This window comes from Macrobrachium rosenbergii, chromosome 21 (assembly GCF_040412425.1).
Source record: "Macrobrachium rosenbergii isolate ZJJX-2024 chromosome 21, ASM4041242v1, whole genome shotgun sequence".
Taxonomy (NCBI): Eukaryota; Metazoa; Arthropoda; class Malacostraca; order Decapoda; family Palaemonidae; genus Macrobrachium; species Macrobrachium rosenbergii.
In genome coordinates this window covers 54,819,950-54,831,772 of record NC_089761.1, presented here as the reverse complement: position 1 = coordinate 54,831,772, position 11,823 = coordinate 54,819,950, and the positions used below count along the sequence as shown (strand labels likewise).

At 36.0% G+C, this 11,823-nt stretch overlaps 1 pseudogene; it reads left to right on the top strand.

The window, feature by feature from the left end:
• Positions 1–1,038: 1,038 nt before the first annotated feature.
• LOC136850199 (uncharacterized) lies at positions 1,039–3,465 on the top strand (annotated as a pseudogene).
• The last annotated feature ends 8,358 nt before the right edge of the window (positions 3,466–11,823 follow it).

Here is an 11,823-nt window from a genome sequence, read left to right as displayed (position 1 = left end):
TTTCATTCAGTATTTTGTAGTCTTATGAAATAAAATAATAGTAGTAGTAATAGTTTTTTATCCTATCATTTAATAAAATTCCTACTCTTAACTACAGTACGAATTATAAGCATAAAAATCAATATTAACTTTGAAAAACTATCATCAGTGATATGACCGCTAATTGCAAGAAAAAGCGTGACGGTACGTTAGCGGCGAGCTCATCCGGGGGGGACGCTTAACAGGTTAAGTATGCAATGTTAAAGTATCAAAAATATATAAAATGCTAAGTAAGTAAATGTTAAATCACCAACACAAAAATTGGGCAAAACTAAAAAATTGGAAACACTAGAACACACAACAAAGCACAAAACAAGAACACACAAAAAATGCACAAAAGATCTATCAAGAGCAATTTCACTAAGGCAAAATCTCCTTAATATGTCTTATTATACCATGGTAATAATAAGTAAAAATCCACTTTACCTTACACAAGCTTGTGAGAACCTTTGTAAAATTCACAAAAACACACTTTCTGTGAAGCACCTGTTACACTTCTAATACACTTTTCCTATGATCAGATCTCAAAAATAGAATATTACTAGTGACCACAAATAAATATAAATTTTACTCTCTTTTGAAGGAAGAGAGAGAGAGAGAGAGAGAGAGAGAGAGAGAGAGAGAGAGAGAGAGAGAGAGAGAGAGAGAAAATAAGTAAAGAGACCAACCAGCTAACTCCTACAGGGTCTTTTACAACAATGAAAACCTCTCAAATCCTGTACACACTTGGAAACATTGTGTGGAAACAATGTTTGGAAACGGTTTCCAAACAGCTTGGAAACTGTTTCCAAACTGTATGCAAACAATGTTTCCAAACTGCTTACAAACTGTTTCCAAACAGTTTGGAAACTGTTTCCAAACTGTTTGCAAACCATTTCCAAACACCATTTCACGAATTACTGTTTCCCATCCAGAATGGGAAACACTGCGTGTGTGTGTGTGTGTGTGTGTGTCGAGGCGACGATGAATTAGTACCTACTCGAGACTTGCAGTGATAACACCATGTGGTCTGCCGAGAAAACTCTAGCACTGATTGAATTGCTGCATTCATCCCCAACATTGTGGGATGTAACAAATGTGGATTACAAAAATAGAATTAAAAAGATGGATGCCTTGACGGGGATAGCTGATAAACTTTCTGTAAGTGTAAGTGATACAGAAAAGAAGATAAAAGCCATCAAAGTACAATTCAGGAGGGAACATCTGAAACTGACTTCACTGAAAAGAAGTGGAAGTTCCCCAAAGAAGTGCTCATGGTTTGGTTACGAGCCCCTCCTGTTTTTGCTGCAGGGCCAAGAATCCAGAGGAAGCCGGTCAACAGACTCACCAGAGAGAGAGGTAAGGTGATGTTACAATTACCGTAACTTAATAACTGCTATTAGTATTATTACCGTAACATAATAACTGTTAATAAAGCAGGTAAAAAATAGATCTCATTTATGTAGAGATAGGTAAGCTGATTCCATAACATAATATCTGTTATTAGTATTATTATCCTAACATAATAACTGTTGCAAAAGTAGGTAAAAAATAGGTGTCATTTATGTATACAATTTAATCTTATCAATGCTCAGCAGACATCTACAGGTACATTTACAGGCAGCCTGTCCCTACGCATAATTACCCTGCCAAGGAACACTTCCTTCCGGTGAGAGAAAGTAATCTCGAAACTCCTTCCTTATGTCCTGTGCATCCACAGTACTCCTTCGTGGTATATTTTGCAAATCAATGAACCCTTCACCTTCATTCATTGCTGCTCTCCATGATCCTGCAGTTATACTGGCATTATCCACATTTTCCGAGTCAAACATACCTGTTGGTGAATAAACATTTCTTGACTCCACATTCCTGCGTAGAAAATTATGCAAATATATGCATGTCAGAGTAACACTCTTTACCTTGTCTGGGTGTAATGCAATAGGTTTTAGAAACACTCTGAACTTAGATGCTAAAATTCCAAACGCATTTTCTACTATCCTCCGAGCCCTACACAATCTGTAATTAAAGATCCTCTCAGGGGAAGACCTATCTAGACTTCCTGGAAATGGTTTCAGTAAGTAACGTGATAAAGCAAAGGCGTCATCTCCAACAAACATGTATGGCACAGGAATGCGTCCCTCTGCAAGTGGCTGGTCTGGTGGTAGCCTGAGCCGCTTCTGCTCTACTTTCTCATACAAACTTGTATATTTAAACACACCTCCATCCGAAATTCTGCCTTGACATCCTACATCTGCATATATAAACTGGTAATCTGCATTTACACACGCCATGAGTACAATACTGTGTGTCCCTTTGTAGTTAAAGAAAAGGCTTCCACAATTCTTTGGAGCTTGTATTTGAACGTGCTTCCCATCCAGTGCAGCAATACGGTGTGGAAAGTTCCATCTGTGGGAGAACCCATTTGCTGCTGCAATCCATTCTTCTTCTGTAACAGGCATCTGAGGAGAAATATACGTAGTCAGTGAAATAACACACATGCACACATAATATGATACCCTTGCAATTGATATACTGCGATGAGGAGAAGAATGATCATTGGTAGACTGATTTATCTCTCTCTCTCTCTCTCTCTCTCTCTCTCTCTCTCTCTCTCTCTCTCTCTCTCTCTCTCTCTCCAGAGATGATACAATACCCAATGGGATGGAATGTGAAGCGAAAGAGCCTCTAATATTATTATTGAAAATAATGAGTATATTAACACCAGCAAGTCACAATACAAACAACAGCAATAATAATGATAGATAGAAGTAATGATAATGAGAATAGTAATAATTCTAACAGTAATGCATAATAATTATGACAATAATGATGATATTAAAAACAATATAATAGTAGGAACTCTGACAACAAATAATAACAACAAAAACAATAACAACAAAAACAACAGCAACAACAACAACAACAACAACAATAACAACAACGATATTTATAAGTGTTTCTCTTCTCTTTCAGGTTGCTGAAGTTGAATCTGAGCAACAAACTGATGCTGTAATTGAGAGTTCACATGAAGCTGAAACACCTCAGCGCTTCCCTTCCCCATCGTTCGTCAGCTAAAAGGCCTGCTGACGAAGTGAAAGAAGCATTTCACTTGATGAAGTCTCTATAGCACAACATGTCACTACATGGGATGAATATCATGTGTTCGGTGAAAATGTTGCCCATAAACTGAGAGGATGCGGAAGAAGTAAGCGCGAGGTATCAATAGCACAGCATAAGATTAATGAAATAATTTTCAACTTGGAAATGGGGTACTTTGGGGAGGGTGCGGCTCAGTTCACCCCACAAACTTCATATACAGGACAAAGGTATTCAGGGTTTCCTGTGCCAACATAGCAAGGCATCCCACAGTACTTTACCGCCCCAAGTGGTGCCTCTACTCCAAGTTGCTCTCCTTCCCCAAACTCATGTAGTAATTATTGTGATTAAAATATGATTCCTACATAAATATGTTTTTCTAGTAAACACACCTTTCATATTGTTCTTAAATGCCATAAGGTAAAAAGAGAGAGAGAGAGAGAGAGAGAGAGAGAGAGAGAGAGAGAGAGAGAGAGAGAGAGAGAGAGAAAGTAAAACAGTGAATACTTCTGGTGTTCTACCTTAACATACCCTTTCAGTGCTGAGATCAAAGCTTCACAGACCTCAGGAACCACAGCTGAGATGGTCTGCTTCGATATCCTGAAGGTGTACATGAGGCTTGTAAAGGAATCTCCACTTGCAAGATACCTCACTGTAATAGCCAGTCTCATGTTGGGTGTAGTAGCCTTTCTGTATTTTGTATCCTTTCGAGATATACTGGGAGCCACCATCCGTAAAAGTAGTTCAAAGTCACTTGAGCACATCCGAACAAAATTGGTGAAACCTCCACCATCTAATTTCAGTTCCGCCAAAAGCAAATCACCATAGGGTCCTTTTTCTAAAAATTTCCTCACCCATATCTTTCTCTTTTTCTTGACCTCCCTTGACTTTATCAAAAGTGCCAAGTAAAATGCAGACGCTGCTGCAGCAACCTCTACACTCATTACAGGCATGACGACAACTGAGGTGTGGACAGGAAACATTGTTTGGAAGCAGTTTACAAATAATTTGCAAACAGTTTGGAAACTGTTTCCAAACTGTTTGGAATCAAGTTTTCGGAAACAGTTTCCAAACTGTTTGGAAACCGTTTCCAAACATTGTTTCCAAACAATGTTTCCAAGTGTGTACAGGGCTTCAGACTGTACTTTAAAAGAAATCTATGTTGCCCTGAGAGATTTTGGGAATGTGACACACTCTGGGTCAAAGAGGGCTCTTTAGCCTGTCAGCACACATCTCTTTTCAAGACAGGAATTTCCTGCCTGCACACTTGTTCAAACAACAGGCTTTTGGGCCAACCAGTGTAATCTAAATCTGTCATCCCATATCTTTTAATGACAATTTAAGTGAATTTGGAAACGAACCTTCTCAAAAGGGGGTTTTACTCTTGCCTCGGTCAACAAATATTATCTAGACCTGTCGCCTCATCTCTCTTTTTGATGACTGCTAAATGGATTGGGGACTTCCTTTCACGACTGGGGAACCCCTGGCTAACAACTGAATACACAATAGCCTACCAGCTGTGTAAACCTGATCGTAACAGCAAAATGTATCTTATCTCGAAAATCACAGAGTCAAACCAACCCTTTTAAGATCTGACACTTGGTATTTCAATAAGCAGTATTACTATACACAACACACAACAAATATAAGAGAAAACATATCAACAATTACAGAAACATATCATATTTGCAAAAATATACATTACAATGCTATATCATTATAATTATATATATATATATATATATATATATATATATATATGTTTATCTGTCTGTATGTCTATATGTATATGTGTATGTATATATGTATAAGTTCATTTGTACAGTACAACTCACTTGCTCAAAAACTTACTCTTCAGTAAGTTCTGATCCTGTAGCTGAGTAGAAGTGACTTCTGCTGTTCTTTTTAAGTGTACGTTACAAACTCCTGTCTTGAGAGCGCATCTCTCCTCTTCCATAGGCCGGTTGAGCAGAGAAATTTTAGTTTGAAAAAGACTGGTAGAGGTTAAACTTATAGTAGTTAAACTCATAGGGGGTGGATAGAGCTATCACCTGGCACGCTGTTGGCCCAGCGTTCGATTCTCCTACCCACTAATGAAGAATTAAAGGAATTTATTTCTGGTGATAGAAATTCATTTTTTGCCATAATGTGGTTTGGATCCCACAATAAGCTGTAGGTCCCGTTGCTAGGTAACCAGTTGGTTCTTAGCCACGTAAAATAAATCTAATCCTTCGGGCTGTTAATCAGCTCAGTGGTCTGGTTAAACTAAGATATACTTAACTTAAACTCATAGAAACTTATAGTAGATCTGGTTACAATACCACTGTAATGTATATTGTAATAAATTCTTTTGAGAGCAAATAAAAGTTATGCTGTTATAGGATATTTAGTGTATGCATATATATATATATATATATATATATATATATATATATATATATATATATATATATATATATATATGTGTGTGTGTGTGTGTGTGTGTGTGTGTATTACATATATATAAATATAAATATACTGTATGTTGTACAGTATATGAAATTTACTGTTTTAATTGGAATTCCAAGGGGGCCTGCCATCCCAGAGACCATTTGTAATTCATGTTTGAAGAAAGTAATACCGTGCGACCTTTAAGAAAGTTTCACAACTTGGTAGTTGAATTACCGTGATAGGGTGTGCGAGCAAAATTCGAAATTATATTCGTGCCCATGGCTTGTTTCTGATGTGAGTAGGCAGTGGTTGTGTGCTAAAGTTAGATCATCGGCATTTGTGATGTTTAGATTGAGTGTGCATGAGGCTTTGGGCTAGACTCCTTAAAATTTTAATTTCCGCGTTCATCCTACTGTCAAATTATTTTGAATGACATTATTTCCACCTAACTTATTGAGTTGAATTGTTCCAGGGAGACAGCACTGGGACTATTTATTAGGCTGAAGGAATTTAGTGTAAGTGGCAGAATTCTATCCGGCTGTTAGTTTTTTTTAGTACAGTGGCTGTATTTTAGACCTAATTAATAGTCAGTATCGTTCCCTCTAGTTATTTTGGTAAAATTTATTATATTTTTTTTTCTAGCATGATAATAATAGTATGGCGGCCAAAGTCAGCAGGTTTCAAGCATGTGACCTGATAAGTTTATCGTAAACATTAATGCTTTTGTTTATGCTTATTCAGAGGGGACGGAGTAAGTTAGGAAGGAGCTGTAAGGAATGGAAAACCGGTTCACTCCATCGGTTGAAGCGATTTTATACCCTGTCCTAGTGAAAGGTCGCGATGGGAATGATGATGATACCAGGTTAAACAGCAGCGGAGTAATTGAGAAAAGTTTTAGGAAATGAGTCTGAAAAGTTCTAATTGTCGATTCAGTTGAACTTAGCAGGGGTAATATACAACTTGGCTGCGGTACACGTTGCATGCCAAACGGGTACGGCTAATTTATTGCACCTACCTTTAATAAGAAAATCCAGTGTTTATTAACTTTTTCGAATATGAAGAATCATTTTTCTTATTTCTTCAGTTATGTAAAGAGGACAGATATTCGGGCATTCAAAAATGTCTTCTTTAAAATGCTGACGTGACGGCGAAATATTCAAGGTTGTTTGAGGAAAAGGTTTGTTTACTTGTAAAACTTGAAACTTAACTGATATATGCATCTTTGATTAACAGTGATGAAATGGGTACGACTGAAAAGTTTTGGCATTAAAACATTGTAGCCTTAAAAAGCACCGAGGATATTTCAAGTTTGTACTCTGGCTCTTTTTTGTGTGCGTATATCTAGCAGTGGGAAAATATCATCACCAAGGTATATATTTCTTTGTACACACCATGATATTCCACTTTGATAGCTGATTACACGCCAGAGTGTGTGGCAACGCATTGATAATATAGTATACGAAGTTTCACTGTCTTTCATGTCTTGCATATAGGTAATTCAGAGGATTAGTTTGCTAAGACCCTAGTAAGAAAATATTAAAATAGAGTGAAATGGAATAAATTACTATTATTTGTAGTACGAATGAAATACCTCCTTCGAGGATAAGAAAGCAGTGTTTAAAAAGAATACACCATATGTGTTGAAAGTGATAGAGAACAAGTAATCAGGGGTACAATCAACCTCCATATTAGGTGTGTTTTCAAGTTGTTACGTAACAAGGCGACCCTTGGGGTGACCTTTAAATTCTTCTTGAATCGAAGGGTACGTTGTCACTTGGAAACGCCCCATCGTTATTATAGTTCAAAAGTAATTTGCAGTTACCTGTTGCCTTCAGGAAAGAAGTGTTAAGCAACTGAATCCAGGGAACCCAAACAATAAAGGTCTGTATGCATGAATGGTCTTTCGATTAAAATTTTTAGCATTCCCCTATGAAGCTTTTACTTCAGTTGGTATATTCACAGGGAAGCTGCAAAAGTTTCATTCTTGTAGATCCATTTGTCATAGAAATTAATTTACAACATTTAAAGTGTTCTTTTGGAAAGCTGCAGTTCGATTGGCAAAAAGAGAAATGTAAAGTCGCAAAACCCAAGGAAGTTAAACTAGTGAATTAACGGCAACATTGATAACCTTAAATATTTATATTCGGGTTTTGAATGTCATAGACGCAGTGTCTGTCGTTACATTGCTTTAGGGTTGGGCGTAGATCTTGCATTCTCCTGGCGACACCGTCAGTTGTACGTCATGAACAGAGGGCGTTGCCTTGTGGACAATCCTCGTTGTTATCGACAGTACAGTTTTCTTGACCATTGTTTCTGAGTTTGTTTATCTGGCCGTGAAGACCCTCCGAAGGTCAATTTGAACGTGTAGATAACAAATCTCGGGCCTAGTCATTTTATTTAAGGTTAATTTTCAGTCGTTGACCAGGTCCTGTGCTGAAATGCCGCTTTCGCTGCCTTTTGTGCTGGTGCTTTTAAAAATATCCCTTTCGAGACATTGAACGTGAATAGCCATTAGCGTGCTCTGAAACGTTTCCATGATAATCAGTAAAACAAAAGATTATCAGATCTGCGAAAGATAAAAAATGTATGTGAATAAAAAATGGTTTTATGAAAGTAAAAAGAAAAAGTGTTGCAGGAGTGGTGCACGACACTGTAAAAGTAGCATTTCGGGCTCTTATAGTTACTTTCTAGTCTCAAGGGAACAAAAATTATTTCTCTTCTGGAGAACTTGGTTCTTGAAATGAATTTTGGCAGATGTTAAGGAATCAGGTCCATTAAGGTGTGTGTGTGTGTGTGTGTGTGTGTGTGTGTGTGTGTGTGTGTGTGTGTGTGTGTGTGTTTGTAGCTAGGGCCGCGCTGCATCCCCTCCTGCCAATTGAGCATTGTTTATTTATTGCTGTATATGTGCCTCTAGTTTTTGGTTACTGCGTTACCTAAGGGGCGACATTTAGTCGGCTTATGTCGATCGTTACCATGTAAACCGCCTTCTCCAGTCTTCGTGATGTGTGCAGTAATCAAGCACGCTCGTGCGGGCACGCACAATATGTGTATATAAATATATATATATATATATATATATATATATATATATATATATATATGTGTGTGTGTGTGTGTGTGTGTGTGTGTGTGTGTGTAATATGTATATATATGTATTATAGATATGTAATTTATTTGTTGATTATTTGTTACTTATTTCGTATTTTTGTAGTGTTAAACATTTGTTGTTAATCTTTTTATTTAAATTTATTTGTTACTGAATATGTAGATTCAGTTCCATTGAGTTTTCCCTCTCTGCCTCTTTCATGTTTTCATAGATGAGCAGTCTTTTTTTTGAAATCTAAGTATGCCTAGTTACCTAGAATATATATTTACTGTGGATAATAATAGTTACTGTTATCATTATTACAGTAAAACCTGAACAGAGCATAACAGTTATGGCAATAAAGCCAGACCTAAGTACAGATGGCCTTTCAAAGTTTAAAAATCTTCCCCGCCATTTAAAGGTAAAAAGAATAAAGAGAAAATCGTGCACAATGGAGACACAGATCACAAGCCATGATTACTACAATTGCAGTGCAGCGGCTTCATCGGATATTACTGCTCATGGTGTGCTTGCAAATTTTGGTGGCAAAACGTATTCTTTTCATGCAGTTAACAGAAGTACAATGTGTAAAAACTCAACACAACTTATTTTTATCTTGATTTTTAGTTTTCTGTAAAAGAAAAGTATTGAGAGGGCTATTTGTCTGTCCGTCCGCACTTTTTCTGTCCGCCCTCAGATCTTAAAAACTACTAAGGCTAGAGGGCTGCAAATTGTTATGTTGACTATCTACCCTCCAGTCATCAAACATACCAAATTGCAGCCCTGTAGCCTCAGTGGTTTTTATTTTATTTGAGGTTAAAGTCAACCATGATCGTGCGTCTGACACCGCTATAGGTGCAAACAACTCAGTCCACCACCGGGCCGTGGCTGAAAGTTTGTTGGGCCGCGGGTGAGAGTTTCATACAGCGTTATACGCTGTACAGAAAACTCGATTGCGTCGAAAAAAAATTCGGCTCATTTTGTACTTGTGTTTTATGATTATCATAAGAGAATTGAATACGTAGCCAGTGAATATGCTAAAGTTATATCACTTTGCGATCCGCGTGATTATAACATCGTGATGTGTACTTATCTTAATATAGAGCCAGAAAAGGAAATAGTTCTCTTTTAGAAAAAAAAAATTCATGCGACACTGTTCTAAAGTATGCTAATGTTGTAATATGTGATGATACGTGTTGTTTGCAAACATATACGAGTAGTGATAAAAGTGTAAATGAGCACAGAGAAAATTGTAACGGTAGGTACCATAAACATGCAAAGATAATGCAGCATAAGCGATCAGTCTCGTGGGGTTTTAAATTTTTATTCGCTCAAGAATTTTTTTTTTAATTTTAAATTAGGAGTAAAAGGCGACAATATTTTATATATATATATATATATATATATATATATATATATATATATATATATACTGTATGTATATGTATGTGTGTGTGTGCGTGTGTATAAATATATATATTAATGTATGCATTTACATGGGAGTCTTCTGATGTTTAGGGTGCTTATATGTCGAAGGCGTGTGGCATTACTCAGCGAACACCCATTCAGCTACTGTACTGGCTATACCCGGCTTTGTTTACCTTTGCTGATCAGATGATTGTCGGTATGTGTATGTGTATATATATATATATATATATATATATATATATATATATATATATATATATATATATATATATATATATATATTTATTTATTTATTTATATATATATATAGATTATAAATGCGTGAGTATTAGTAAATAATTTCTCTCTCTCTCTCTCTCTCTCTCTCTCTCTCTCTCTCTCTCTCTCTCTCTCTCTCTCTCTCTCTCTCTCTCTCTCTACACCATAGCTGACCTGTTGCGCTCATGCCGGTTAGTGTTTCAGAATGGTTCGACTTGCCACCAACGACTTCCTCTCAGTTAATTGGCCAGAGTTTTTATGCAGGAAATCTCTGGAATTTGATACTTGAATGTTAATTGTCACGAGAGAAGTGCGTTTAATACCGCGAAGGAATTTTTACGATGCTTTAGAGGATGCGGGAAGTGAAGAAGAATAAACCGCTATCTCAGTTTTGAGGCAAAGGGCCAGAATAACTGATTTGCTTGCTTTTCTTTCTGTTGTTAATTGTAACTGTTGATGTCACGGTATGTGCTAGAAGCCACACGTTTAGTTTAGGTGCAGCATATTATGCAAGCTGAATTCGTCTGAACCATTTCTACGACCCTATTCAGTTTATTTTTAAGTAATATTATACAAGTTTAAGAGTTTGTTGATTTTAAGCTTTTATCGTTTTAATTCCTTTTATAACTTGTGAATTTAATTTTTGTGACAGTGTTGTTGCTTTTTTGAAAGAAAATTATTTTACTTAAATATTTTTCGTTGACGATGACATTTGTTGCTGTGACACATAATAATTTGATAATGAATCAACTCCCCGCAAGTGATTTTTAGGATAGGAAGCTTAGCTTGGTGTTTTCACACCGAAGAATAATGTAGAGAGGTATTCATTACAATACACAGTAATGTTTTCGTATTTATGAAATTTTTTTTTTTTTTTTTGCGCTTTTTGCGATACCTTCTCGGAAGTTCTTGAACTGATATTCTATACCACCTGCATGTGCTAGGAAGTAAACTCGTTCACCTGTTTCTGAATAACATCCGTTAATTTTTTTACTTGCAGTTGAACTGTTGTAAGTTTTGCAGATTTCGTTTCGTCTATAATACACATGGTCTGAGTTATAAATTTGTAATGAAGAAGTAATGGAAGCTTCTGCATGACACGTATGTTGATTATGACTACAGGAGATGTCGTGGTCCTCACCCAAGGTCATTTACACGAGGTGAAGGTCATTGGAGAGCAAATAGGAAAACTATATTCTTTGCTTTATTTTCGAAACTAAATTATATATATATATATATATATATATATATATATATATATATATATATATATATATATATATATATATAAATATACTGTATATGTGTGTGTACCTATCTATCTATCTAATGTATATGTATGTATAATTATAAATGCTATACACGCACAGAAACACACACACGTATATATATATATATATATATATATATATATATATATATATATATATATATATATATATATACATATATATTATATGTATATATATACACATACACATACATATATGTCACCTATTCATGCGTGA